Source organism: Salmo trutta, chromosome 25 (assembly GCF_901001165.1).
Source record: "Salmo trutta chromosome 25, fSalTru1.1, whole genome shotgun sequence".
Classification (NCBI taxonomy): Eukaryota; Metazoa; Chordata; class Actinopteri; order Salmoniformes; family Salmonidae; genus Salmo; species Salmo trutta.
Genome location: NC_042981.1, coordinates 27072704 through 27097096, shown reverse-complemented (window position 1 = coordinate 27097096; position 24393 = coordinate 27072704). Strand labels below are relative to the sequence as shown.

General features: G+C 44.9%; 1 protein-coding gene across 3 annotated transcripts in view; it reads left to right on the top strand.

Moving 5' to 3' along the window:
- The window catches only part of LOC115162286 (kinesin-like protein KIF26A), a 100088-nt gene that overhangs the window by 11979 nt on the left and 63716 nt on the right, over positions 1-24393 (top strand). Inside the window, exon 1 of one of the 3 annotated variants that reach the window (XM_029713443.1) lies at positions 16952-17036. The exons of the other annotated variants lie outside the window; for them this stretch is intronic. The gene's annotated coding sequence lies outside the window, so the exon portion shown is untranslated. Of the gene's footprint in view, positions 1-16951; positions 17037-24393 lie in introns of those variants that run through there. 3 annotated transcript variants of the gene reach the window in all.

Sequence of the window (24393 nt, the reverse complement as noted above, 5' to 3'; positions counted from 1 at the left end):
TAATGAACTGAGATGTACCATAGCCTGGCTGTCAGGAGCACATCTCTAGAATTGATTCAGAGTATCGGAGAAAACATAATTGTTCAGATAAATTTCCAGTGTGATTATCAGAGAAGTGGGCTGAGTTTGAGGTATTCTTCCCCTGGCTCCATAAAGCGCAATACATTGGCAGAAGACAAATCACCAGCCTTATAGCAATGTGCAGAAAGAGAACACCAGCGCTGTGTATCCTTGCCAAGATGGATCTGCATTCGGCAAACTCTAAGTCTAGCCTCTCGGGGCGTGGCAGGTGAGCCTCCCCTCCTCAGAACAAACAGATTGGATCACTATGGGCATTGTGGGTAATCTAGACTTGACATTGTCGTGTTTGTTTTCCCCCCTCAGTCTCAACTGGACATCTGTTTATGGAAAGCTGCTTTGTCTCTGGCTCACCTGCCAATACTGACAGCCCTGTTTGACAATGTTTACCAATTGTGAGTGCACGTGACTGTGTGTGTGTCTGTGTGTGTGCCTGTGTGTGTGTGTTTGTGTGATGGGGGTTGAGCAGCAGTGTTAGTTTGTCTCCAACTGCCCCTTTGGTATACGCTGGCATATTCTGTATTGTTGGGACTTTACCCTGATATACAGTGCTTCGTAAATCTCTACTCTGTGTGAAAATCCCAGTCAAAGTTCACGTTACTGCTCATTTCATGGTTGAGCGTCCCGCTCTTTGAGCAGAGATGAGTGTGGATGTGTGTGTACAAGAAAGAAAAAGATAGAGAGAGAGAGAGAGAGAGAGAGAGAGAGAGAGAGAGAGAGAGAGAGACACACATTGGATGAATTTGTGCTGAGAATATTCTTAAATCAAGAGCAACAAGGACAATCCTAATTGTTTTAGTCGTCAATACTTCTCTCATTGAAATACAGTCTCTAGGCCATTTGGCTGGTTGAACATAGAAAACCAACTGCTATCAATCTATGCTTGTATCATAGTCAATGGTGTCCATGATATTGTAGCATAGTGACACATTTCTTGGCAATGCCCCTATACAGTTGCAATGTCCTTGGTTACTCTGTGACTGTAAATGCAGACATGGGGAAGGTGATTGGTTACTCTGTGACTGTAAATGCAGACTTGGGGAAGGTGATTGGTTACTCTGTGACTGTAAATGCAGACTTGGGGAAGGTGATTGGTTACTCTGTGACTGTAAATGCAGACTTGGGGAAGGTGATTGGTTACTCTGTGACTGTAAATGCAGACTTGGGGAAGGTGATAGGCCAGTTCCATACGACTCTGCCTGCTGGACCTATGTGTGTGTCCGAATGTGTGTATATGTCAAATCAAATCAAATTGTAGTTGTCACATGCGCCGAATACAACAGGTGAAGACCTTACAGTGAAATGCTTACATACAAGCCCTTAACTAACAATGCACTTTTAAGAAAATATTTTCTAAATAAACTAAAGTAAAAAAAGAATACTAAAAAAGTAACACGAGGCTATATACGGGGGGTACCAATACCGAGAGTGTATGTGTGTAGTGGTGGAAAGAGTACCCAATTGTCATACTTGAGTAAAAGTAAAGATGCCTTAATAGAAAATGACTCAAGTAAAAGTAAAAGTCACCCAGTAAAATACTACTTGAGTAAAAGTCTAAAAGTTTTAAACATATTTAAGTATAAAAAGGAAATGTAATTGCTAAAATGTACTTAAGTATCAAAGTAAAAGTACAAGTATAAATCATATAAAAATCCTTATATTAAGCAAACCAGATGGCACAATTGTTTTTTATTTACGGGTAGCTAGGGGCACACTCCAACACATCATTTACAAATGAAGCATTTGTGTTTAGTGAGTCTGCCAGATAAGAGGCAGTAGGGATGACTAGGGATGTTCTCTTGAGTGTGTGAATTGAACCATTTTCCTGTCCTGCTAAGCATTCAAAATGTAACAAATACTTTTGGGTGTCAGGGAAAATATATGGAGTTAAAAGTATATAATTTTATTTCGGAACGAAGTGAAGTAAAAGTTGTCAAAAATATAAATAGTAAAAAAAACGACTTAAGTAGTACTTTCAAGTATTTTTACTTAAGTACTTTACACCACTGTCTGTGTGTGTGTGTGTGTGCATGCGTGTGTGCGTGCGTGCATGCGTGTGTGCGTGCGTGTGTGCATGCGCGCGTGTGTGTGTGTGTGTTTGTGATGGGAATACCAACAGGCTCTATCTGCTTGGGTGTCTGGCTGCTGCCTCAGCACTTTGCCCTTGCAGTGTGACAAGGATTCTGGGAGGGTGATGGCTTTTTCTGGGCTTGCAGCTCCTCACAGCTCCTCACAGCTCCTCACAGGGCCAGGCAACACTTACACTGACTGCAGACTGACTGCTTCTAATAGACAAGAGACAAACACTGCTGATGTGGAACTATTCATTACTCACAATAGACTAGACAGGCTGAGGGAGGTTAGAACGGTTTTCGGAATCCCAAAATGCCTCACCAGGCTCAGGACCCTGTCTCTCTGTACTTCTCTGTTCCATAACAGCAGGTCAGAGGTCAATGCTGTTCTATTAGAAATCAATTCAGCTCTGATGAGGTGTCTGATTGTGTCGTTATCTCTATGGCAACCCTGATTAAGTTGACTCAAATAGGCTTTAAGGATATTTAGCATTTTCTGAATCTGGCCCCTTGTGTGAATATGTCTATTCAATTACTTGTAAAATGACTGAGCAATATACCAGTGGAAAGCCTTCATTGAAGAGAACGACATTGCACTCCTCCTCACAATGAAAGGAATGTCACCATTACATTGAGAAACAGAAGCTGAATTATTGGAAAGAGAGAACTGTGAGGAGGCCAACTCTGGCTGCAGCACCGTTCAATGGATTTTCATCAGATACTATCTGCACAGTTGTTACGTGAATGTATTTTCCCAAGTGGCAGGCTTGACTACTGCTGCCCTGGCAACTGTAGCTATGGAGTCTCTGTAGTCTCTGGATCATTTCCAGAGCTGCCAAGACTAGACTGCCTTATCATTGTTTGACTGACTGGGATATTCAGAGAGAGTGTGTGTTTCTTTGCTTACACAAACAGTAGATTAACTGTATCATAAAGAGCTGATAAGTCTCCCTCCCTCCTTGGCGACCATGCTGTTATGAAAGTCGTTATTTTTTACAACGTTGTTATGAGGGGTACTGAGGAGTACTGGGAGATACTGAGGGATACTGAGGGGTACAGGGGGGTACTGAGGGATACTGAGGGGTACAGGGGGGTACTGAGGGGTACTGAGGGGTACAGGGGGGTACTGAGGGATACTGGGGGGTACTGAGGGGTACTGGGAGGTACTGGGGGTACTGAGGGGTACTGGGGGGTACTGAGGGGTACAGGGGGTACTGAGGGATACTGGGGGGTACTGAGGGGTACTGGGAGGTACTGAGGGATACTGGGAGGTACTGAGGGGTACTGAGGGGTACAGGGGGGTACTGAGGGATACTGGGGGTACTGGGGGGTACTGGGAGGTACTGGGGGTACTGAGGGGTACTGGGGGGTACTGGGGGGTACTGAGGGGTACTGGGGGGTACTGGGGGGTACTGGGAGGTACTGGGGGGTACTGAGGGGTACTGAGGGGTACTGAGAGGTACTGAGGGGTACTGGGGGGTACTGAGGGGTACTGGGGGGTACTGGGAGGTACTGGGGGTACTGAGGGGTACTGGGGGATACTGAGGGGTACTGGGAGGTACTGGGGGTACTGAGGGGTACTGGGGGGTACTGAGGGGTACTGGGGGGTACTGGGGGGTACTGGGAGGTCCTGGGGGGTACTGCGGGGTACTGGGGGGTACTGAGGGGTACTGAGGGGTACTGGGGGGGTACTGGGAGGTACTGGGAAGTACTGGGACGTACTGGGGTACTTGGAAGTACTGGGGAGTACTGGGAGGCACTGGGGTACTTGGAAGTACTGGGGAGTACTGGGAGGTACTGGCTGGGTGGGGTAACATTAAAGCATGGCAGAGTCTAAGAGGGAAGGGAATGGATGTACTTGAGATAATCAGAGACTGTCATTAGCCCATGGAATGGATAGCAGGACTGTCTTCCAGCGTGTGTGTGTGTTGGGGGGGGGGGGGGGGGGGAGTGGACAGATAACATCAGAGGACAGGCAGACACTCACTCACTGAAATACCAAGGTGACTAGGAAGCTGTGAGCACAGCCCAAACACACACACACACAAACGCATTCACACACTCATGCACACACACCCACACACTTCACTGTGACACTCTCCGTAACTAACACATAAATGAGGATGATTCTTTATTCCTCCCCTCTGTTACTGTGGCGCCAGTTTATGATGTCACTCTGTCTTCACATGGTTCGCCAGAAGAGCCCTAGTTTTATCCCCTCACTGTGCTGGGCACTTAAACTCACACCTCTGTCTCTTTACGAGTCCCAATCTGCTCCCCTCCTCAATGCTCACTATCAATTCACCACAAACAATAAAAGCCATCCAGTTACTCCTCATTCTCCTCTCCCTGTAGCCTGGGAACTTACACTCAGGACACACAATCCAGGCCTCCAGCCAAGTACTACTCCTCACTCCCAAGCTGTGTGTTTGTGTGAGCCTTCCTTACCTTATTTTTAGCTCTCTATAACAGCCAAGTGTATAAGTTGCTCTCTCCTGAGTTGCCATGGCGTTGGCTGTGAGAGGACCTGACGCCCTGCTAGGTGTTGAGCTGATTCCTCATCACCATCACTCCTCTCCCTGGTTCTGGTTCCTCTCCCTGCTTATCTCCAGTCTGTTGCTACAATAAGCCCTGATTACAGCCTCTGTTTCTAATGGGATGTCATTAATTGGCCTGCAGATATTACTCTGATGTTATACTGGAGTTGGTATCAGTGGGCGTTTAGTTGGTGGTTAGAGTGCTTCTGATAGCGTGGCCAAACACTGTATTCTCACATTGAAGCTAGAACCCTGGCAAGCAAGGCTAGCTGAAATCCAACCCAGTTTTTCTGTGTGTCATGATCACTAGACATATGGTCACTAAGGAACTTCCCAGGCCAGGGGGTTTTGTGTACTTCAGAGAATTAGTTTGGACTCCTTTTATACCACTCTAAATGTATGCATCCAGCAAACATAGCTGGAATGCCTTTGAACGTGAATCCTTCCCTTCTTCAGAAGCCCCCTTGACAGGGAGGGAAGCTCTTGGGGAGTACACCTATGTGTGTGACCTTGATGTATTCCTGCACAACTTTACTGCTGGGAGGGGGGATGGAGCGGTAGAGGTGGGGGTGCAGGTGGTGGATGATGGCCTGGCCATAGACCCTGACCCTGGGCAACCTCCCACCCACCTCCCCTCTCTGAGTCCTCTGGGCCTGGAGCCCTGGAGTCTGTGGTGGGAAACAGCTCCTTTACAAAACCAGGGTCATCTTGTAACGTCCACCGCAAGTCCAGACAACAAATGGGCAGTAAAACTATTATGTGGTCAAGCTTAACGGCATTGTTTTATTTACGCACAGTGTTTTAATGGTTGCGTCAGCTTCAGTTTAGCATCCAAGCAGTGCTCTGGTTACCAAGGGAGGCCTTAGTCATACTTAGCAATGCTGTTCTTTGACTGGACCTCAGAAGCCTTTCAGGACACATTATTGTGTTATCAATGATCATGGTCAATTTCAATTCTGTTTCAGTTGATTTGCTCTGAATGGATGTAAAGAGGATACCTGTGAGTCCTCATACAGGGTTAGAACTTCAATTGATTATGAAACCGTTGTATTGTTCATCACTAACTTGTCTTTCCTATTCCTTTCTGGGTTCCTGGAACTGACCTCTCCTAAACCGGTCGACATTTCCTTCACTCTGTTTGTCCTTGTTCCTATTTTAGAACACCCCAGTCCTCAGCTATTAAGCTCCTGTTTGTCTTTACAGGGCCACAACATCCAGTTCCTACTTTGTCTCTGAGTAGTATATTGCACCAACATGACATACAGGCCATGGAGCAGTCTCCAACATCAGAGATACTACACATTACATCAGGAAATCCTGCCGTTGAGATGTTGTCCGCTTCGCTGACTGCCCAGTGACCCCCCGTGTCTAACACGGGGCCGTCATGCCCTCATGTCTTTGTTCCTGCAAGGCTGGTGGGGCCCCAGCGTCGTATGGTGGGGTCAGACAGGGGCACACTTGAACTCCCAATAAAAGACTGTAGGTCACTTAAGACATGAGAGCACATATGAACTGGATTTGAACCGGTTACGTGTGGATATGAGCCCTCTGTTTCTGTCTCTATCTTTTTGTCATGTTTTCTCTCTCACTCTATCTAAAGTATATCTAAAGGCTACATTATATTTTTACATCCACATTACAATATGCCCTAAACGTGCCTTTGCAGTGTAATCTACATGATATTGCAGTCATGAGTTAGATAAATGTGTATTAGCCCCAGTATGGGAAGGGGTGGCCATAGTAAACTGTAGTTAGAGGGTAGAGAATCACACAGAAAGCTGTTCTAAAGGTTATGTTATAGAGGGGGCCGTAAAGGAACGAGTTAGCCAATTGAAAGTCACGGTTATGATGGTACTGTATGAGTAGCAAGAGGAATGGGGTTGTTGTGGAAATAGAACTGAACAACGCTTAATTAGCTCATAAACAAGGGGAGTGGAGATGAGAGAGGGCAGTCAAGTGTTCCGCTCCTTCTTTGGCTCACGCTCCGTCAACAAAGGCCCCAGAACGCCCCCGACACTCTTGTTGTGTCTCACTGCGAGGGGCTTCCTGAGAACATGAAAGGCACACATTCCAACAAAAAGTCCCATCTCCACTCCCCTTGTCCACACCTCCCTTGGCCTTCAAAGCTCTCCTCTCAGCCCCAGCGTGATATTGACATTGCCCTGTCGCTGACCCACTCAATGTTGTCCTAGGGGTCCCGTAGCGACAGACCACCATGACATTGGAGGTCTGTTTTATTACCCTCCTTTGTCTGTGCCCTGTTCCTCTGACACACCACTGAGAGGCTGGAGGGATGTGTTTTATGTGATGACTATTGGTGTTGTGCTCAGGAAACCAGGACACTAGACTGGTCATCCAGGGATGACTGTGTAGACGTGTGTGTTAGTGTGTGAGTGAGCTCTCCTATGGAGTGAGATTTCTTACCCAGGCACTGCCACCTGAGGACAGCCGCTGCCGTGGCACGGAGGTAATCTCTGCTTGTTTGTGTCGATGTGCTATCATCCACTGCTTCCTGACAAACAGGACAGCGGCTAGAGGGAGGATAGGAAAGTGCTGCCTTGATGTTCTGTTGGCTTGAAGTCCAACAGGTCTCCCTGACAGTGACCATCCTAGCTGGGAAAACAAGCCTGTAAAGGGCGTGACCCACAGCGGGATACTCCGCTGCGTTATTGAGCGATTCGTCCCTTCAGAGAAGCAGACACGGGCAGTGGAGATTGAGCAGGCTCCACCTAGCCAGAGCGGGTGGCCAGGCCAGCCTCATGTGATTTCAGCCTCTGTTTAGGAAAGGAAGTCACTGCCGGCATTTCGTTAATCATTTTTAAAACTGGACCCTCCTTTTCTGGATGATCCCCTGACCTCAAAACACAATACGTTTTCCACAGTGTAGGGAATGGTCTTGTTATTTTATTGTATTCCATCCATCCATCACACCTATTTGTTAATAGTTAGAACAGGAAGACAACTCCTCACACCTAGTGTCCAGTGGGAGATGTGCTTTTAAGTGTGTGTGCATTCCAGCGTGAGCTAAACTAGCAGTGTGGTGCAGGCAGCAGAGTCAGAGCTGATGCTGTGGAGGGTCAGGGCATAGCGTCTGCACTCACATGGGTAAATGGACAGGTATGCTGCTCAAACAGCGGATTAGAAAGCTGGCTAATTATTGACTGGTGAAAAAAATGATAACCATCTCCTGCTCTGCCTGTTTTACTTTATTGTTTAGAAGCCAGCTGGAATAGCTGCAAAGTATTCCTGTGGAATACCAGGAGTTTGTGGCAAGATTTAGTTAGGTTGTTTTATGGGCCTTTAAAAAGGCTGCTTACTCAAGAATGTCATTGTTAGATTAAACAGATTGAACCAAGGGCCCTGTCGTCCGGTCCTGCATTGTCCCAGCAGCCTGTGTACCTGCTCATTTAGGTGACAGGTTGACCGATATGATTGGCTGTTACAGAGAGATAGAAGGGAGCAATTTCAGCAAATTTAGAGATAGATCACTGTCTCTGCGCTGCAGCCCTGAGTGAGTCTGGAGAGGAGTCGCTGGTCATGGGCTAGCCATAGAGGGGCCACTGATGAGACTGGCTGAGAGATGAGATGAGAATCTCTCATCATAAGGTGTCTGTGTTTCAGCCTTAATATTTTAGAACTAACTGAGAATATGATCGCCAGAGAAGTATCCATCCCAGAGGGCCCCACAGCCCTGTGTAAACGTGCATGTAGCAGCATGACCCAGATTAAGATGTGGCCCGTGTTTGCTGACTGGGGTCGATGTCATCAGCAGAGAGGTCGTAGTTCATTTGTCTTCCTGACAGAGCTTCAGGTGGTGTTCCACGGCTCTGTCAGAAGGCCACACTGATTCTGACCTCCACGAAGCGCACAATTAGGTGCCCTTTGACCCCACAGCCCCACAATCAAACCCACAGCACGGACAGAGCATGCTCCTGCATCTCTGAACACTCTGTGTGCGTGTGTGTATGTGCGTGTGCGTGTGTGTGTGTGTGTGTGTGTGTTACCATCAGGTAATTTCCAGGCTCATTTTGATGTTCTTAGTGCAGGAGACATTGATGTAGTATGTGTTTTGGGCGTGACATGATGGTAATAGCACCGAACTCACGTTTCCCACTTAAAATGAGAGGAACAAAACGGGCAGCTTTGACATGCATAAGCCCAGGCACCCCAGACATTATGCTGAATTCAGTTGTTCTCCACCCTCCTGGTATCATAAATATATCATAGACATATTGCACAGCAGATGACTGTGATGCTCTCCTCTCCTCTTGTTGTGAAGATTGTTATTTATCTGCTCTGTTACTCAGGCTCTTTAGTGGAGTAAAATCCTTACATCAGTATCGAGCCCGGGGGTCGTGTAGACAGAGGCTTAGACAAATACCACTGGACCCTTGAGCAAAAGTAAACATCTCGCTGCTGGAAAGCATTTTTTCCCCGGCTTTCTATTTTTACGTTGTCTGCCGTGTTCCATGTTCCTCCTGTGGAGGCAAGACCATGCACACACAAAGCAGCTATGAGCCTGCAGGTCTGAGCAGAATGCACCCAGTCTGTTTCTCTCATCGCCCTCTCTGTGTCAGTGCCTGCCTGCACTCCCTGACTCCCTGCACTCCCTGACTCCCTGCACTCCCTGACTCCCTGCACTCCCTGACTCCCTGACTCCCTGACTCCCTGCACTCCCTGCACTCCCTGACTCCCTGCACTCCCTGACTCCCTGCACTCCCTGCACTCCCTGACTCCCTGCACTCCCTGACTCCCTGCACTCCCTGCACTCCCTGACTCCCTGCACTCCCTGACTCCCTGACTCCCTGACTCCCTGCACTCCCTGACTCCCTGCACTCCCTGACTCCCTGCACTCCCTGACTCCCTGCACTCCCTGACTCCCTGCACTCCCTGACTCCCTGCACTCCCTGCACTCCCTGACTCCCTGTACTCCCTGACTCCCTGCACTCCCTGACTCCCTGCACTCCCTGACTCCCTGACTCCCTGCACTCCCTGCACTCCCTGACTCCCTGCACTCCCTGACTCCCTGCACTCCCTGACTCCCTGACTCCCTGCACTCCCTGACTCCCTGCACTCCCTGACTCCCTGACTCCCTGCACTCCCTGCACTCCCTGACTCCCTGCACTCCCTGACTCCCTGCACTCCCTGACTCCCTGACTCCCTGCACTCCCTGACTCCCTGACTCCCTGCACTCCCTGACTCCCTGCACTCCCTGACTCCTACAGGCTCTGTTCTGACAGGACATGTGTACAGATAGATCTGGAGGGAAGGGAACAGCAGAATCTAGTCAACAAAAACCTGATTAAAACTCCCACCTCTCTCCAAACCCCATTAATTCATATGCAGATGAGAAATTACTGTTGCGCCTGCTTTTATCTGCTAATAGTAGCTTTTGTGCCATGACAATAGCAGTTGGATTGTAACTCTTTTCTTGTGTAATTGGTTGTGCAGACTGAAGGTCAGTCTTGTGCTGTCGTTTACTGTGGCTCTAATGTGGCAGTGATTTGTCAGTGCCTTTCAGAACATGTACCGGCTCGCTCAGACAGGTGGATATTCCGTAAAGCCTCAGCAAATTGACACTATTGTGGGTGTGTGTGCGCGCGCGTGCAAGTGTGTTTGCATGTGAACACACAGTATATCTGTCTACAGTATGTGTGGGATTATACAGTACAAGAGGTTGATTATAAAAGGTGTATTAGATACCTAATCCTCACTGTAGAGAGGAAGGATATTCTGTCACTGAATTAATGGCCCATGAGTGAGCCTGTAAAATGTATAATGCACATTTAGCAAAAATCACCGTCTCTCTTCAGGTTCAATTTGTTCTCCCGTCAACCCACCAGACCACCCCCAACTCATTTGAATGTAAAGTGAAATGGTGGAAGTAGCTCCCTGGTTTTTATTGTGGGCTACACAGTATTCCATTGTTCCTAGTAGACAAAGGGGTGAAATGGCCATTGTAACCAGTCTTGATAAGCGTAGTATTCACTGGGAAAAAGCAAGAAAAGTCTTTACAATCATTAAGTGGATTAGTAGTCCCGTTTCCCTCACCAGATAGAGGGGGTTCTGCCTTTCCCTTATTTTATGGAGATTCAATTGTATATGTCTAGACATCTCAATTAGGCAGGAGAAAACAGCCAGTCCTGGTAAGCCACAGCACACTTTTCCTAGAGATGTTTTCCTATCAATACTCTCTCACCATCAACATGTCTACACCACGGCTGCAATTTTCAATTAGCATGTCATTCCCTAACTGCGAAGTCTAAATTGATGCTGAATGCTCAACTTATTAGTGAAAATTGCATTATCTTACAGGCCATTATTAGCATGGTGATATAATGTTCTTTCATGGTTAAATTGGTATTTCCTTCTATACCAGTCCTCTGTGTTCCTGTATGCTAACATGTGCTGCAGTTGCCATACTGTCACTTGCCACTCTCTGTTCTATTGTTCTGCTGACACTGCATCTTTGTGGATACACAAAGGATGCCAGTCACAGAGATAACAACCCCATAGAAGCCTGGGATGGAGCAGGGAGGCTCAGCACAGCACACCTGAGCTCAAGCAGATAGTGCAGTGCTTCATAGTACAGTGGAGCAGAATACAGTACAGAGACCTGGCAGTTTGCCAGCATAATTACTGTACCATCCATTCCACCAGGGGAGTGGATAGAATAATTGTGTGAATGTACTCAACATTTCACCTTGTCGTCAGTTGCATACAGCTTTATTCTGACAAGTACATAGAAATAAGCATTTGGTCGTTTTTTTTCTTCTTCTGACAGTCAAAATTAGTTCAATAAAAATAATTAATGTTGTTTTACAAAGACAGAGGAGGTTTAGCAATCTGCTTTTCTTTTGTCTTTTTTTTTTGCTCAAATGCAAAACTCATCAGTAAATTATTATTATTATTATTTTTTTCACCTTGATTTAATAACCAGGTAGGCTAGTTGAGAACAAGTTCTCAATTACAACTGCGACCTGGCCAAGATAAAGCAAAGCAGTTCAACACAAACAACAACACAGAGTTACACATGGAATAAACAAACATACAATCAATAATACAGTAGGAAAGTCTATATACAGTATGTGCAAATGAGGTAGGATAAGAGAGGTGAGGCAATAAATAGGCCATGGTGGCAAAGTAATTACAATATAGCAATTAAACACTGGAATGGTAGGATGTGCAGAGGATGAATGTGCAAGTTGAGATACTGGGGTGCAAAGGAGCAAGATAAATAAATAAATACAGTATGGGGATGAGGTAGATTGGATGGGCTATTTACAGATGAGCTATGTACAGGTGCAGTGATCTGTGAGCTGCTCTGACAGCTGGTGCTTAAAGCTAGTGAGGGAGGTAAGAGTCTCCAGCTGAATTCTGATCATGCTGATGTGTTGATTAATTTGAGACAAATGCTATGGAGAAATCGCATTAATGTCACGTTGTGTGTGTAGGTGGTAGGGAAGTCAGGCGCAGGAGAAACAAACTTGGTGTAACTGGAGTAGTTTAATAAAGTAAAAACAAACTCCAAAACCAAAGTACATAATAAAATAAACATGGGTACATTAACCCGTCGCACACCAATCCAACAACACGAGCACATAACAACAAACAATCTCTGACAAGGACATGAGGGGAAACACACAACATGTAATGAATGGGATTGGAACCAGGTGTGCAGGAAGACAAGACAAAACCAATGGAAAATGAAAAATGGATCATTGATGGCTAGAAGACCGGTGACGTCGACCGCCGAGCACCACTCGAACAAGGAGGGGCATCAACTTCGGCAGAAGTCGTGACAATTAAATGAATTCTGTTTTCATATTTTCCTCTCTGTGTTTGCATTTTTATTCAATAATTAAGGTTTTCCTCTCAGTCAGTCTGCTACTGGCTGCAGCTAAAGTTTGCCATCTCTGGGGCTTTAAGAGAGCTGTTCTGTGGATTACCAGCCGTAAAGACCTGTGCTGCTTCTTCAACCTTTACCAGTTAGTTTTGTGATTGCAGGTTTGCTCATCATCATCATTTTGTCTTCTCAGTTAGTTTGTCTAGCAGAATCTTACATGGAGGGAACGAACGATTAACAGATTCACAAACATCCAAACTCTCAGTGACACGAATGGAATGGGACTAATGGAATGGGACTTGAAGGGTGGGATAATTCACACAGGCGAGGAGAGGCAGCTGGCTGTTTTTACTCTGTAAATATCAGGTAGGAAGTGAAACACTATGCTGAAGCCACTTTAGCTACAGCTGTTGTATTAGCATCCTCCTCTGCACTGAATGTCTGGAGTGGGTTCTCCTCATGTACAGAAATAGGTCTCTTTACAAGCCCCAGTGTATGGCTTCGAATACCAATATACACTTAGTGTACAAAACATTAGGAACACCTTCCTAACATTGAGTTGCACCCCCTTTTGCCCTCAGAACAGCCTGAATTTTTTGGGCATGGACTCTACAAGGTGGCGAAAGCATTCTACAGGGATGCTGGCCATGTTGACTCCAATGCTTCCCACAGTTGTGTCAAGTCGGCTTGATATCTTTTGGATGACGGACCATTCTTGATACACACGGGAATCTGTTGAGCGTTAAAAACCCAGCAGCGTTGCAGTTCTTGACACACTCAAACCAGTGCGCCTGGCACGTACTGCCATAACCCATTCAAAGGCACTTAAATGTTTTGTCTTGCCCATTTACCGTCTGAATGGCACACATACACAGTCCATGCCTCAGTTGTCTCAAGGCTTAAAAATCCTTCTTTAACATGTCTCCTCCACTTTATCTACACTGATTGAAGTGGATTTAACAGGTGACATCAATAAAGAATCATAGCTTTCACCTGGATTCACCTGGTCAGTGTATGTCATGTAAGGGCAGTGTATTCAGTGTATAACGTGAATGCACAGCTTTTGGAGCCCACCTACTACAGCATAAAACATCTCTATCTCACTGTGTTAATCCAGATGGTTCTTCTTGAGACTAAGCCTGTACCACAGGGAACAAGGCCTACCGCCTCCCAGCTGTAGCCAAACTATCCATACCAAACTACATTTCTGTTGAGTCTCGCCTCAAAAGCTATCAGACCGATCTGACAGACATTTTATTCTGGGAGCAGACGTGATCCTCTGTCTCTGTTCTAACCCCCTGCTGCTCCCTGGGGCACAGTGAGTCTAGGAGCAGCAGGATCTGAAAAACTCAAAACTGGACAGGGAGAGGGAGAGCAATAGATGAGAGAGATGTTCTTTTTCTTCCTTTTGACACTTTCAAGAGATTTATTTGAAAAAGTTACTTTTTTATTTCATTAGCAGCAAGCACCAACAAGGAGGGCAAGATGGAGTTGGACTGGTTCTTTGACAAGGGTCTTCCAGTGTGTAGAACTCCAACCAGGACAGCTCTCATTAGTCGGGTGCTCCTGAGCTGAGATGGGAGCTCTAGCATCTTCCTCCTTCCCCCTACCCTCACCTCTTCCTTCTCCTTCTCCTCCATACCTGCAGAGCTTAAAACAACACCTGGCTCCTGACTCTCCAGTTGCCTGCTGAATTTTTCATGATATATTTATTTTTGTTTGTTTCAGTAAATCTAGTAAAGAGTTTCCAGGAGCGGTATATCAGGTATTCTAATTAGAAGTGCAGAGTAGCTGGTGAGCAGCATGCATAAATACACTCACAAGTGTCTCCCTGGTGGGAGAGATGAGCGTGAGTGCTGCTTCTGCTTGGCCTCCTCCAGATTGGCCACAGGCAACAGAGTTAAGATCTCTGGTGTAAGAGAAAAACATATATCCTGAAAATATAAACACAACATGTAAAGTGTTGGTCCCATGTTTCATGAGCTGAAACAAAAGATCCCAGAAATGTTTCATATGCACAACAAGGGTATTTCTCTCAAATGTTGTGCATAAATGTTTTACTTCCCCGTTAGTGAGCATATCTCCTTTGCCAAGATAATCCATCCACCTGACAGGTGTGGCAGATCAAGAAGCTGATTAAACAGCATGATCATTACACAGGTGCACCTTGTGCTGGGGAAAATAAAAGGCCACTCTAAAATGTGCAGTTTTGTCACATCACAATGCCACAGATGTCTCAAATTTTGACTGCAGGAATGCCAGAGAATTGAATGTTATTTTCCCTACCATAAGCCACCTCCAACGTCGTTTTAGAGAATGTGGCAGTACACCCAACCGGCTTCACAACTGCAGACTAAGTGTAACCACGCCAGTCCAGGACCTCCACATCTGGCTTCTTCACCTGCAGGATTGTCTGAGACCAGCCACCCAGACAGATGATAAAACTGAGGAGTATTTCTGTTTGTAATATAGCCCTTTTCTTAGGAAAAACTCATTCTGATTGGCTGGGCCAGGCTGCGCCCCTGCCCAGTCATGTGAAATCCATAAATTAGGGCCTATACATTTATTTAAATTGACTGATTTCCTTCTATGAACTGTATTCAGTAAAATCTTTGAAATTGTGCATGTTGCGTTTATATTTTTGTTCAGTGTATTTCATCATAGGTGTAATGCTACACTGGTGGAGAATGGAGATGGAGATACACTGACACATAGATGTATCCCTGTCTGTGTTGTAGAGTGGTTGCAGTGTGACAATTTTCAGCGACGTTTCTTTTCTCTTCGCCAACGTGGTCCGATATGTTTGAATCCCCTGCTCCCCACTGAAACAGAATTTTGCTCTATGGAAGCCTGAGTAGTAATTACAGTAGTGTCCACTGCCATGATGTCATTGATGTAGATGTCAGTTGGTGAAGTCATTCACTCTCTCACAGGGGAGTCTAGCTTATCCGTAGCCTGTAGCCTAGCCCAGACGATGACAGCTTGACTGATCTGGAGGAAAAACAGTGTGCCGACGGCTGCCTTGGATCCATGCGGGAGAGAGACGTTGAAAGGAGCAAGGGAGGGATGAAGTTTGTCCAAACAGTCTGAGAGGAGCTTGTTTTCTTTGTGTGCGTGAGTGAACAGGAAAAGGTAATTAACTGGCCAAGTGAGGAAAGGTTGGAGTGATGGATGGATGTGGTGTAAACAGACAGATGGACACACAAGGGGCACACACGCACACACACACACACACACACAAAAATGGGGAGCAATAAGGTTCAGTCAGTCACTCTCCTTTTCACCTATTCCTCCCACCTTGATAGCAGTGATTCATATAAGGCACTGCACATTCTTGTAATCGCTGACATGACAAAGTTATAGTATGAAAGGTAGCTAGAATCCTATTGCGTTCTCTCTTGGGTAACATGAGTGACAAGAACAAATGGGCCAGCCTGACATGTCATTATGTGAGGTAATTTGATTGCAGGAAGCTTGCTTGACAGAGCTCCATTAAATCATGCATTCTACTTGATCCATAGTGTCTATCTATGGCTGATTGTTTGATAGACAGTGGCATCTGCTTGTTGTATAAATAATAGAAAAGGAGTGGCACTGTAACCATACAGTGCTATCATATGTAATGTGATACATAGCACCTTATACACATCCTGTAGCATTATCTATAGCTAAATACTGTACATAACAATCATTTGAATACTGCACACACATATCCACTACACAACAGGCAGGAAGTAGCTTGACATATTTTATTTATTTGATCAACTCTCACTTATGCCCAGTGCTTCCATTTGTCTTGATGTTTAGGCTCTAATGCATTAAAGATGTACTATGCAGAAAACGCTCCGCCATTTCCTGGTTGCTAAAATTCGAATAGTTTGCCTAATTTCAGTTTATGAGACAAAACAAGCAAGTATATGGTAGAGAATCGTTGTACCATCTAAACCGCTGTTAAAATATATTTTCCAGAACCAAAAATATTGTATTTTCAGATGTTTGAAGCTGGTGTACAAAACCGAAATTAAAAGAAGCAAAAAAACGAACGGGAAGCATTTAAATAGCACACATTGAACTTATCTACCGCTTCTGAGACTTGCTTTCAATGAGAATAACGATTTATAACACACATTTCTATGTGAATTTGGTCGTTGACCAAAAAGTTACATATTGCAGCTTTAAATGATGAGATGTTTGAAAAATGTCAAAACAGCCATACATTTTTCATCTAGGACCGTCCTGCTAAAATATGCTTCTTTGAGATATGAACCGATTCCAGGTAGACTTGATCGTATAGGCTTTACCATTGACTAAGTGGGCTCGCGTGTATCAGGTTCCCGAAACACTCCAGTCAATCAGGTTGTACGCGAACCCAGGCTACTCCTCCTACTCAGAAGCGCCTTGTGAAAGTTCAGCGCAAGCGTTTGCAGCAGTCTTCTCGTGTTCACAACATCAAAGCGGATAAAGGATTAATCAACTCCTCGCTCTGTCATCTGAAAAGTACAGGTAAATTAATTTCCTGATAGCGTTTATGTTAAATAATAATGCAATTTACTGTTTTTTTTTGGTTGGAAAGTGATTTAAGGTAGTTCTGCATACATTAGTTATACTTGAAAAAAATATAGTAAAATCATTGGCAACTATAGTATTTCCGCGAGTAGAGTTATCGCCTAATAACGTACTTACACATGAAAGCATTTGTTCAATATTGATCAATAGGGGTTCATTTTGATGCGGCATAAGGAGGATTTCGCAAGGGCTATACTTGGGGAATATGCCGTAATGTACTATTTGAATGTTTTATTTTCTATTACAATGGGGTCCAGATATACAACATCATGAATCATGCTGAAAATAAGGTGGATATTCCATCTCTGGAATTATGTTCTTATTTTATCATGCAGACAAATAACTACAACCCAGTGCTGTTGCTACAGATGTAGGATCGTAATTTGATCAACCTGTTGCAGGAGAACATTCCTGCAATTCAGGAAATGTTTAACTTGTAGTGTATTTGAGGTTTAAAAAGGCTTATGAAGTTTGTAATTTCCTGCATTGCAGGAATGTTCTCCTGCTACAGGGGCGGGTGGCATCTGTTTGATGTTTGTTTGATGACACATCCCAGTTTGTGTGCCACAGGAGACGTTCCCACAGAGGTAAACAGCATGCTAGTGTGAGATCCTGACTCATTGTCTTCTCTAGCGACACAGGACTCGACAGGAGTGGTTAAATTTAGTGGTCTGTGGCCCACTGCTACTACTGGTGGTTCAGCATTAAATGCTCCTGAAGTCAAATGAGATGTATGGGTCTGCTGAGGCCATAGCTGAGGTTGTCCAGCCCAGTGCTGCTCCCGGGGACGGCTGAGGGGGGAGAGAGTTGAGGGGTGAGGTTGGGAGGGATTACCACTAGATGTGGTTCTTTTATCCTGGGAATGTAATCTGTTTTAATGGCCTGTGGTCATCCAGGGGCAGGCCTGCAGCTGTGCTTGTTTCTCTGGCCTGGCTGTCAGGGAGAGCCCAGGCTACCTGTGGGAGAGTAGCCCTGTTGGCAGCTCTCGTCCTCACTGTGGGACCTGTCCGTAGGCCCCTGTGGTTTATTAGGGCCTAGTCCCATTGAAACACACTGGGACAGCACTACTGATGGGGCCAAAGGTGTCAGAGGCCAAGTAAACAGAGAGGGCTCCGACTGTCTTAAGCTGTCCTTATGGAGAAATTAGAGAAGGGAGAGTGGAGGATTTCCAGTTTTTAAAAGGTGCCAGATGCGGCAGCTGTGTTGTTGTGTGGTCTTGTTGGTTTTATACACTGTTATAGGAAGTATGAAAAACTCTGAAGTATTGTATTGCTTGTGTTACTGTTAACAGCGATAATGCTGTTGGGTATGGGCTCTAGTGTGAGAGAGACAGCACAGTTTTGACCTACTGAGTCATCGGGGGAAAGTTTCCCTGTAAAATAGTACAAGAGCAAACTGGAAGAAGAAATGGGAGACTGCACGATTGAATCTTATGAAATCTTGTGGGTGTGCTGTGGCTGTTCTGCCTCTTGTTTCTTTTAAGTGAATGACCACAGAAACACAGTGAGCTGCTCTGTGGTGAAGTTCACTGCTCCCCATCTAACAGGCACTCCTCATCTCGATGAAATAGAAAGTACTGTTTCCCAGAGTGTCTTACTTTTAATGGAGCGTGCTTAAAAGTCTTTAGTCTGGCGAGGGGTCTGAAAGTCTTTAGTCTGGCGAGGATCTTCATGCATCTTCCTGATTTAAGTAAGTCACGGGTCGGCTTTCTGTATCCGGTTGGCCGATCCGTGGCTGAATTTCATCAAACGGTAAACGTAGGCTTCCCACCCTGCTTGCTCCGTCTGTGGTTTTCATGTGGGTGCAGGAAGAGAGACAGTGAGGCGGGGTAAATTGAGACGATTTCCCAAATCATACCCCGTGTAACTTTGCCTGGCTCCATTTGCATTGAGGTACCCAGAGGACCCAGGCAGAGAGAAATCATGCACATCTTTTCCTCTCTCTCTCTCTCTCTCTCTCTCTCTCTCTCTCTCTCTCTCTCTCTCTCTCTCTCTCTCTCTCTCTCTCTCTCCATATGGACACAGTTACAGCTAAGCTTCTTTCCATCAGCCCCTGGGCAAAGGCTTTCTGATGACACTCACCACCCAGAAAGTTTTTCTCCGACCTCTCCTGCTGCCCGTCTGCTGTTTCTCCTCGTTGTTTGTGTGAACAACTGACAGACAGACAAACTTGTGTGTCTGTAGTCTATATAGACCTACAGTCCATTCCACAGGCACATCTTTTCCATTGCATGCCGGTCTCCTTTCCATAATAAGGCCACAGCATCTGACTTCATTCGTCCCCAGAGTTTAATAAAGATCCTTGTTGACAGGCAATAACCCAACACAACGACCCACAAGCCCTCAGGCAAGGGGCACAACCCCAACCTGCCTCCCCCTTCTTATTCTCTCTCTCTCTCCATGTCCCTAACTCGCATTCCCTCTCTCTCTAGAGTGCTTGTGCTCTGAAGCCTAGTGGTCTTCCACTTGTACCTAACAATGGTTGAAGAAGCCTAGGCCGTCATGTCTCTCTCAATGGCCTGGTGTGTCTGGAATACTTCTATTGTGTTGATGCAGCTTACTACAAATGTCTCTCAAACTGGGCTTTTCTTTAAACTCACAACAAACAACCCTGCAAACAATAATGAGTCATTAGGACGTCCCGGTTGATCTCGGGGACGTCCCCCGAGGACTTTTTAGGATGTTCTTGGGACGTTGTGTCATGATCCCCTGGAGGTTTTGTCCCTGGGACGTCACCTGATGGTTCTGTCCCGGGGACGTCACCTGATGGTCGCAAAGAAACGTACTCCCCTCCAAAAAATGTTTTACCCAGGGAACACGCACCCTCGTTTCATTGCACATCACCCCTTGTTACAGTTGCCAAGCCTATCAAGGACCTGATTGGTGAACCACTGATCCAGTCACAGCTCTTTGTCAAATGCTAGGGATTGAACCACACACAAACGGTGCTTTAACATAGTGTTTTAAACTAACATATTTGACATACATGATTACATTGTGTATGTTTATTCATACAGTAATTATTATTTAACATGTCCACACCTGGGATTTGAACTCACCACCACTTGGTTCACGGAATTCCGATCGTCCTGCTGCACCACCATTTTCTGTATCAATGACTGATTTCACCTGTAGGCCTATTCCTACACTTTGCACTTCAAAGTAAATCTCAGCTCTGTTAAAAATACACTGAAAAACTATTATATTTATCATAATGATTCAGGAGTACCATTTAAAACAGAATAATATGCCCCACCAACATTAGACTACAACACTGAAAACCCAATGAAATCAATGAGAGAATAGTCAGATTAACTGATGATTAAAGTGCAGATTAGAGGTCGACCGATTATGATTTTTCAACGGCGATACCAATTATTTGAGGTCCAAAAAAGCAGATACTGATTAATCGGACAATTTTTTTAACATGTATTTTTATATATACTGCTCAAAAAAATAAAGGGAACACTAAAATAACACATCCTAGATCTGAATGAAAGAAATAATCTTATTAAATACTTTTTTCTTTACATAGTTGAATGTGCTGACAACAAAATCACACAAAAATAATCAATGGAAATCCAATTTATTAACCCATGGAGGTCTGGATTTGGAGTCACACTCAAAATTAAAGTGGAAAACCACACTACAGGCTGATCCAACTTTGGTGTAATGTCCTTAAAACAAGTCAAAATTAGGCTCAGTAGTGTGTGTGATCTCCACGTGCCTGTATGACCTCCCTACAACGCCTGGGCATGCTCCTGATGAGGTGGCGGATGGTCTCCTGAGGGATCTCCTCCCAGACCTGGACTAAAGCATCCGCCAACTCCTGGACAGTCTGTGGTGCAACGTGGCGTTGGTGGATGGAGCGAGACATGATGTCCCAGATGTGCTCAATTGGATTCAGGTCTGGGGAACGAGCGGGCCGGTCCATAGCATCAATGCCTTCCTCTTGCAGGAACTTCTGACACACTCCAGCCACATGAGGTCTAGCATTGTCTTGCATTAGGAGGAACCCAGGGCCAACCGCACCAGCATATGATCTCACAAGGGGTCTGAGGATCTCATCTTGGTACCTAATGGCAGTCAGGCTACCTCTGGCGAGCACATGGAGGGCTGTGCGGCCCCCCAAAGAAATGCCACCCCACACCATGACTGACCCACCGCCAAACCGGTCATGCTGGAGGATGTTGCAGGCAGCAGAACGTTCTCCACGGCGTCTCCAGACTCTGTCACGTCTGTCACGTGCTCATTGTGAACCTGCTTTCATCTGTGAAGAGCACAGGGCGCCAGTGGCGAATTTGCCAATCTTGGTGTTCTCTGGCAAATGCCAAACGTCCTGCACGGTGTTGGGCTGTAAGCACAACCCCCACCTGTGGACGTCGGGCCCTCATACCACCCTCATGGAGTCTGTTTCTGACCGTTTGAGCAGACACATGCACATTTGTGGCCTGCTGGAGGTCATTTTGCAGGGCTCTGGCAGTGCTTCTCCTGTTCCTCGTTGCACAAAGGCGGAGGTAGCGGTCCTGCTGCTGGGTTGTTGGCCTCCTCCATGTCTCCTGATGTACTGGCCTGTCTCCTGGTAGCGCCTCCATGCTCTGGACACTACGCTGACAGACACAGCAAACCTTCTTGCCATAGCTCGCATTGATGTGCCATCCTGGATGAGCTGCACTACCTGAGCCACTTGTGTGGGTTGTAGACTCCGTCTCATGCTACCACTAGAGTGAAAGCACCGCCAGCATTCAAAAGTGACCAAAACATCAGCCAGGATGCATAGGAATTGAGAAGTGGTCTGTGTCACCACCTGCAGAACCACTCCTTTATTGGGGGTGTCTTGCTAATTGCCTATAATTTCCACCTGTTGTCTATTTCATTTGCACAACAGCATGTGAAATTTATTGTCAATCAGTGTTGCTTCCTAAGTGGACAGTTTGATTTCACAGAAGTGTGATTGACTTGGAGTTACATTGTGTTGTTTAAGTGTTCCCTTTATTTTTTTGAGCAGTATATATTTGTAATAATGACAATTACAACAATACTGAATGAACAATGAACACTTTTATTTTAACTTAATATAATACATAAATAAAATCTATTTAGTCTCAAATAAATAATGAAACATGTTCAATTTGGTTTAAATAATGCAAAAACACAGTGTTGGAGAAGAAAGTAAAAGTGCAATATGTGCCATGTAAAAAAAGCTAAGGTTTAAGTTCCTTGCTCAGAACATGAGAACATATGAAAGCTGGTGGTTCAATATTCCCAGTTCTTCAATGTTCCCAGTTAAGAAGTTTTAGGTTATAGTTATAATAGGAATTATGAAGCATTGACTATTTCTCTCTATGCCATTTGTATTTAAATACCTTTTGACTATTGGATGTTCTTATAGGCAATTTAGTATTGCCAGCCTAATTTCATGAGTTGATAGGCTTGAAGTCATAAACAGCACTGTGCTTCAAGCATTGCTAAGAGCTGCTGGCAAATGCAGTAAAGTGCTGGTTGAATAAAATGCTTACGAGCCTGCTGCTGCCTACCACTGCTCAGTCAGACTGCTCTATCAAATATAAAATCATATACTTAATTATAATATAATAAACACAGAAATACGAGCCTTTGGTCATTAATATGTTCAAATTCGGAAAGTATCATTTCGAAAACAAAATGTTTATTCTTTCAGTGAAATACGGAACCGTTCTGTATTTTATCGAACGGGTGGTAACCTTAAGATTAAATATTGCAGTTAAATTGCACAACCTTCAATGTTATGTCATAATTATGTAAATTCTGACAAATTAGTTCGCAATGAGCCAGGCCGCCCAAACTGTTGCATATACCCTGACTCTGCTTGCACTGAATGCAAGAGAAGTGACACAATTTGCCTAGTTTATATTGCCTGCTAACTTGAATTTCTTTTAATGAAATATGCATGTTTAAAAAAATATATACTTCTGTGTATTGATTTTAAGAAAGGCATTGATGTTTATGGTTAGGGACATTTGTGCAAAGATTGTGCTTTTTTTCGGCAATACACTTTTGTTAAATCATCACCCGTTTGGCGAAGTTGAAGTAGGCTGTGATTCAATGATAAATTAACAGGCACCGCATTGATTATATGCAACGCAGGACAAGCTAGTTAACCTAGTAATATCATCAATAATGTGTAGTTAACTAGTGATTATGTGAAGATTTTTGGCATCCAAAAAGGCCGGTTACCGATTTGTTATGAAAACTTGAAATCGGCACTTTTTTGCCAAGTGCTGAGATGTATTAAAGGTAATGAATGTGTCGGGGACTTCTGAAATTCAGCAGAAAGATCAGCATCCCCCAAATCCAGAGGTTGTGAGTTCAAATCCCAGGTGGGGTCATATTAAAAAGTCGTTACTTGTGATCATGTTAAATGTAATCATATTGTTATTTTATCTGAATAGCGTACCACTTACCTTACAACCCACATACTATTTCATTACTTTACTTATAATGGTTTGGGACACCTGGGACCATCACGTGACAAAAACCCCCAGGGGACCATGACACAACGATCCAAGAACGTTCAGGGGACCATGACACAACGTCCCAAGAATGTCCTTAAAACGTTCTTAGGGACATCCCCCTGGACAAACCGGGAACTAGACAAAACCTCCAGGGACCATGACACGACATCCCAAGAATGTCCTAAAAACATCCCCTGGACAAACCGGGAGCTATTAAAAAGGTCCAGAAAAAGGTCCATATCTCAGAACTTGCCTGTAAAATACAATTTTGTTATCTGTACATTGGAAACAAATATTGGAAACAGCTTCCCTACCAAAGACATGATTTTTTGAGGTGTATGTTTGTGAGAATTTTGACAGGCTGCACTTCGGGCTGAAATCGTATGAGAAGTCCTTAAAACAAGACAGGCAGAGAGCCAAGGTGTGACTTAAAGTCATGCCCTATCCCATTATTTTAGATTGAAGGCTCGCTGACGTCATACTTGATGTGGAGACAATCACATATTATCCACCTCAAAGCTGGGCTAGCATCATCCTCTCCACTATCATAACCATCATCATCATTATCATCACCATGATCCACTTCCTACCCCTGACCTCCGGCTCACTCTTCCCCAGAGCATAAAGCTCAGAGACAGCTTTACAAGGGAAGCCCACTCTCTAACCTACAGAACCCTACAGAATAGCAGATGGGCGGAGCTTTGTGGCTGTTTTTATTGGCTCTCCTAAATCAACAACTAACAAATGCATGGAGGAAGGTATGGGAAGAGAGGGAGAGAGGAATTGATTTCTTCCATATAG